We start from the raw sequence: 6,929 nt of genomic DNA on the forward strand, positions 1-6,929 counted from the left end.
CTCTATTCTGTCATGGATTAACTCTGTCTCCCCCACCTCTTTTTTGTCTATTCTTACGTCTAAGGCGCCAGCTGTTGCTAAAAGTATTATGCTTTTGGGTCGTCCGACCATCTCTACATACGTATGCAACTCCCATTCTTGTGAATGTGATAACACAGGAGGGAATTTCTTATAATTTTGCAAAAACATTCACATGAACTCGCATGAGATTTTGGAGATCAAAGGTTCAATGCCAAGGTGACTTTGTCCTCATGTCTGTCCATCCGATTCTTGTGAATGCAATATCTCTGAACGCCTAGAGGGAAGCACTTTAAATTTGGCACACATAACCATTTTGCAGATGAACTGATTTTGTTTTTGGAGAGCAAAGGTCAAGGTTACTGTTTCATTATGGCTCGAGAACTGTACATGTATTTCTCCTGAACTGGTGAAATTGGTGCATGTGAAGCCCCAGTGGCCTAATGGATAAGCCACTGGCCTCCTAAACCAGGGATTGTGGGTTCAAGTCCCATCTGGGGTGATTTTAAGCAGAGTGGCACAATACAAGTGTGCTGGGCCCCCAACCCAGAGGTCAATGGATTGAAACATCATCTGCTAGTGATACAATAGTAGACACTTGGAAAGGGTGATGCATCAAGAGATTATGACCCTCAACCTAATTTCCATGGTGAAATGAATAATGATATAACTGCTGGAAAAGTGGTCGACAGCACCATGAAAAGTAATGTTCTAGAGGAAAATCACGTTCTGGCAGTTTACTGTACATTTTGACGAATCGACATCCACTACCCTATCAGGACCCAGTAGCAATGTTGACTTTCCAGTGATGTGATTGGTAAGTAGTTGGGCTGTATACAGGTTATGATCATATCCATCGGTTGCATGGACGGGACTTCAATACACTGGTTCCACCGCCTGATCGCTATCTTGTCTTTGTTGTTCGACAACTATTTGGGCTCACACCCAAAGCCAAAAAATCACGCTGCACCTCAAAAGTGCTCTCGAGCACTCCCAGCTGTGCTTTTGCAGAAGAGCGCCTTGTTTTCTTTTAGCTTGGAAAAAGGCTTTAGCTTATGACAAGGTAAACAGATTGCACCACTGTGCTACTCATTAGAGTGCTCACTTCAGTTATGTATTGAAGCACATACTTAGAGCTAATGGCCTTCATTTATCAACCTAATGTAGAAACCAGCACAGATATGAGCACAGAAATCCTCTTGCGACAGGCTTTACATGAGATTCACGAAACATTCGTATCACACCAGTCAGAGAGTAAGAATGATTGTACATTGATAAATGTAGCGGCTGGAAACGATCGTAATTTAAATATCATGCCCCAATATTTTCTCTATTTTGAGGCCTCGGCCCTACTATTTACGACATGGCCAGATCCAGCCAAGAGGTGGAGAATGAAAACCTGACATCTCAGGTGCTCTGGTGCAGCCAGCCACCACCAGGCCCAGGAGAATATGTTGCCTAAGAAAAATGCAATCCTACCAGATGAGGTTGAGGAGATTGAATACACCACTGCCAGGAGAAGGAGAGAGGAGACGCTGGAACAACAGCCAATTTGCTTTTTGGATTTCAAAGGCATTTATGTTGACAGCGACATTGAGGATTGTCATACTCTGCCGAGCAAAAACAAAACGGCCACTCCATTGGTAATAATACGGTTCACCAACAGAAAGAAAAAGTCAGCACTCCTCAGACATGGGTGGAAATTAAAAGGCACCCAAGTTTACATCAACGAACAGCTCAGCAAGAAAAATGCTGATATTGCCAAGAAAGCATGCATACTCAGAAACAAAACAAGATCCAGGCAACATGGGCAAGAAATTGTAAAATTTACATCAAACTTCATGAGCTGACTTTTAACTGCAGGAGCCTTATTGCAAACCTTTAAAAAATCAAACAGTACCTGAAACAAAAGGAACAAAATGTTCACAGCATTTGCAATAACAGAGACTTGGCTCACGGTAGAACAACCGGAGTTGGTGGAGATGAGGGATATGAACTGTCATTCATCAATAGGAAACAATCAAAGGGTGGGGGGGTTGCATTATATATTGACCAAAGATATTAATGTCAAATAGTTACTAAAATGTATTTTGTTTTAGATACAATCATGGAACGCATCACAGTACAAATTGAAATGGAAAAATCAAAAAACATTCTAATTAGCTGCATGTATAGGAAACCGGGATCGAATAATGACATGTTTATGGAAAAAAATCACAGAAATATTCAGTAAGAGCAATAACAAAATGTTTTTTATCTGCGGAGATTTCAATATTGACTTGCTCAACCCACAAGACCACAACAAAACAACAGAGTTCATTAATCTGGTGTACAGCCCCGGTTTGTATCCCTCAATCACTCAACCAACCAGAATTACAACCAATAGTGCTACACTAATTGATAATATGTTTACCAACGTCAAAAGTGGACTAATAACAAATGAAGTCAGTGATCATCTGCCAGTTTTTGAAAACATACATAGCTACACCAAGACCAGGAAGGACGACAACATGACAGATGAACTGATTTAGATTTTGCATTTTCAGAAGAGCACCTTGTTTTCTTTTAGCTGAGAAAAAGGCTTGCACTCATAACAAGGTAAACAAATTGCACTTTATTGCCCTTATTAAACATTTAGGCAATTTTAGCAGTACAATACAATACAAACATAAGAAACTACAAAACAACAATAACTTGGTAATGATGGGAGGACTGTTTGGACCAATTTACATTATAAGGGTGACAAAAATGTATTCCTAAAATGAAAATTACACTGACATCCTGTCAGCCCAAAATTTTTTGTATGTTTCTAGAGATGAGAAGAAGGTTTTTACAAAATAAAACCAAAATCAAAAAAGTTTCAAACATGTCTTTAAACGTCTTAATGTTTCTCCTTTGGGCCTTCTCCTTCCTACGGTGGGTACATTGTGGTTAGGGTTGGGTACCGAAACCTGGTTCTAGTACGGCACCGGTGCCTTAACACCCGGTATCTATCGAACCGAATAGTAACGGGGATTTGGGGGCCTCATTTCGGTGCTACTGAAATAACAAGGCTGCCTTTTTTGTCATTTAGCAGCAATTTACTGGAGAAATATATTATTACATTTTTTTTTTTACATTTAATTTGGACCATATAGAAATAAACAAGCTGTTCATAAATGTTGCTGACTGTCTTTTTGTGCTCCTTTTTTTTTTTTTTTTTTTTAATATATACATTTAAAAAGTATTTTTAAAAGGATGGGTTCAGGCACCGATTCTGGTCCCTAAATGGTAAAGGGTTCTGAGGACAGGCAGAAAACAGTCCAGCTGATCCACAATAACATACATGTTGATCAGAAGATAAAGTTACTGCTGGTCAGCCTTCAATGTGGAGAGAAGATCAGAATATAACAACACAGCTATCAGGGCATGAGGAGGAGGAAACAGCTTGGCTCTGAAACATGTTCACAACAATGCAGTGTAAATGCGTTGGTGAGTTTTAAGGGTACTACTACGAGAAAAGGTTTTCCCACATTGTTCACAGCTGTACGGCTTCTCTCCAGTGTGAATACGCTGGTGAGTTTTAAGGGCATCCCCACGAGCAAAAGTTTCCCCACATTGTTCACACCAGTACGGCTTCTCTCCAGTGTGAATGCGCTGGTGTTTTTTTAGGTTACTCTGTACTGTGAAAGCTGCCCCACATTGATCACAGCTGTAAGGTTTCTCTCCAGTGTGAACTCTCTGATGAATATTTAAATATCTTGATGTTGTGAAGGATTTGTCACAGTGCTGACAGCGGTGACGTTTGACTCCTCTTCCTCTCCATTTCTATCAACAGAGAAAAACCAAGAGAGTGAGTTAGTGAGGTGCCATGCTGTAGAGCTCTATCTTAAATTAGAAACAACATTTAGAGCATGTCTATGGAACATTGTTTGACTGACGCATCACTTTTCTTGATTATCTACCAACCTCAATATTATGGAGTTGCAGTATGGGAAATGTAACATCCAGTGTTGGTTAGTTTGTGATAAATAAACTACTTTTGATCAATTTATGTGTGGCCTCCATTTTGTTGCCAGCCTTTAGCCAGCCGGTAACAAATGGGGGATTATCCGGGATTTTTAGTGCCGGGAGAGTTGTAAATATAACATATTCCCACAGATTTTTAGATTTCACTGGTATCTGTAGGGGTTACCGTGTTGTCTTCATGTTGCTGGAACAGCTCTTCTCCAGTAAAGTAAATTGGAACCATTGTCCCTGATAGGCATTAGCAATGTGGAGCACCAGTTGGCCTTTGACCTTTAGTTTTTGGTTGTTGTTTTTGCTAAATCAAACTTGTGTGGACAACTGGTATTGTCCACACAATTGAAAGGAGCATGTTCAAAATAATAGCAGTGTTGTGTAAAATTAGTGAGCTGATTGATTCTGTGAAGAAACAGGTGTCAGTTATGGCCCATAATTAATCTATATACTGTATCTTAGGGCTGCACAATTAATGAAATTTTAATTGTGATCACGATTTTGACTTCCCACAATCAAATTTGCGTGATTGAGCGATTACTTTTTTTTAAATGGACATCTTTCTGGAATATCTGTGACATCAACCGGCTCCCCTCAAGGCTGTGTTCTCTCTCCTCTTTTATATATTATGTACACTAATGACTGCCGCAGTGAACTGACCAATAACTACATTGTAAAGTTTGCTGATGACACAGTCATAGTAAGTTTAATGGACACCACTGAAACATCTCACGGCCCTGCACTACCCTATTTTTTAAACTGGTGCAAAGAAGCCTTTTTAGACTTAAATGTTACAAAGACTAAGGACATGTGCATTGATTTTAGACGTCACCATCCAACTTCTGGAAAGACAATTATAGATGGATAGAGGTTGAAATTGTTGAATCATACAAGTACTTGGGAATCATCATTAATAACAACCTTTGAACTAAACACAGACATGATGAGTTAGAAAAGTCAGCAGCGTCTCTTCTGTCTGAGAAAGCTAGCTAAGTTTAAAGTGGACAGATCCCTGATTACATTGTTTAACAAATCTTTTATTGAGTCTATCTTTACCTTTTCATGTATTTGCTATTATGCTTCTCTGAGTTTAAAAATGAAAAACAAATTAGCAACGGTAATTAAAGTTAGCAGCAAAATCATTGGGATTCAGCAGATGACACCAACTGATCTGTACAACAGACATGTGCTTAAAAAGGCAGAATCCATCATGTCCGATTGTTCTCACCCCCTAAATGTAGAATTTAATTTGCTGCCTTCCGGTTCCCGTTTCAGTCAGCCACCAGCCAAAACTAAAAGGTAAAAATTCTCCTTCGTCCTCTCTGCTATCTCTCTGCTTAACTCTGTAAAGACTAGGTAACGTCGGCACATAAGGTACACTGGGGTTTAAGCTTTAAATGTTGTGGCATTTATTTTTGCCATTTGGTTTGATACTGTATTTTAATTGATGTTGTCGTCTTTGTTGTCATGTACTGTGTGTCAATTTTTTGCTACTGTAGCCAAATGAATCGCCCCTTGGGGACAAATAAAGGTTTTTGAACTTAAACTTGAACTTCATAGAACGCTCCAGGTTTTTTTGCATAGCCCATCTACCGCTACTACCGTCTGGTCATGAGCCAATCAGTTGTTCCTGCACCGCGCAGCTTAGTATCTAGATGGAGACAGTCACAGAGGACAGACTAACGGGAGGAAAACTCAACAGATAGCAGTCGGTTATACGTCGGTCTCAAGGTTTAACAGTTTACCAGTAAACGCAACATTTTGTCCCATCTGTTGTTTTTCAGACAACAGCAGTGACCAGTGCTAGTCGGTGCTAGTTAGCGTCTGTTAGCGGTTAACTCCTCTAGGACGCACCGGTGCTAATTTCCTCGCATCCGCTGCAATGCTGTTTATATGGATATGGTTTAATATTGCGTTAAATGACCCATTTTGTCTGTGTTGAATCTCTCCTCTACTCGCTCTCCTCTTCCTGTCCGCATCTGGCCACACAGCGCCGGTCCACACTTCTGACATTTTACAGTTTTATTTTTTAATTAACACAGCTGTATATTGTTAAGTATGAGAGGCAACCTGTATTTGTACCGGTGTTTCTTGCGCTTAACTCTGCTATCGCTGCCGCCACGGCGAAGAACACAGAAGAAATTATTGAAAGCAACTAACTGCAGTTGGTAAAGTAACAGCGTGAGACGGAGCAGCTGGACCTGGTCCTGGACCTGGGCCAGAGATGTGACCCATTGCGAGAATATCATAGTTCATAAAAATGCAAAATGTCTCGTTCCAGACATTGCTCTGAGGAACAGAGGACTTTGATTAAAAAGTTGATATGAGAGGGGAAAACATATAAAGGCGTGCAGAAGATTATAAGCTGCTCTGCCAAAATGATGGAAAACAACCAAAGGACACATTGACTGGCCAAAGGAGAAATGGAGCAACATTCTGGGGACTGATGAGAGGTAAACTGTTCTTTTTGGGTCTAGGAGCCGCAGACAGTTTGTCCTCCGACCCCCCTGCACTGAAATCAAGCCCCAGTCCACTGTGAAGACAGTAAAGCATGTTGGTTATGGGATGTTTCTCATACTGTGGTGTTGGGCCTGTTTATCACATACCAGGGATCATGGATCAGTTTCAATAAATCAGAATACTTGGAGTTAGTAAGGCGCCATGGTGGAGCGAGCTAAGTAAAACCAGAAGCATCGTTCACAGAATGTCTGTGTCCAAGTTTGACTGCTGCATTACCATTGTTACGCTGTGTGTATGTGTGTTAATAAAGTTTTGATTGAATATCTGTGTGGCCTTTTTGTTGCTGGCCTTGACCTGCTCTCTATGGAAAGACCTGGGAGATACAATGAGGAAAATAAGTATTTGAACACCCTGCTATTTTGCAAGTTCTCCCACTTAGAAATCATGGAGGG

The 6,929-nt window shown here is 40.4% G+C and overlaps 1 non-coding gene across 1 annotated transcript; it reads left to right on the forward strand.

Moving 5' to 3' along the window:
* The first annotated feature begins 447 nt into the window (after positions 1-447).
* Positions 448-520, forward strand: trnar-ccu (transfer RNA arginine (anticodon CCU)). The gene has a single exon. It is a non-coding gene; the product is annotated as a tRNA-Arg (tRNA).
* Positions 521-6,929: the final 6,409 nt, after the last annotated feature.

This window comes from Etheostoma spectabile, unplaced genomic scaffold, assembly GCF_008692095.1.
Source record: "Etheostoma spectabile isolate EspeVRDwgs_2016 unplaced genomic scaffold, UIUC_Espe_1.0 scaffold00003606, whole genome shotgun sequence".
NCBI classification, from domain to species: domain Eukaryota; kingdom Metazoa; phylum Chordata; class Actinopteri; order Perciformes; family Percidae; genus Etheostoma; species Etheostoma spectabile.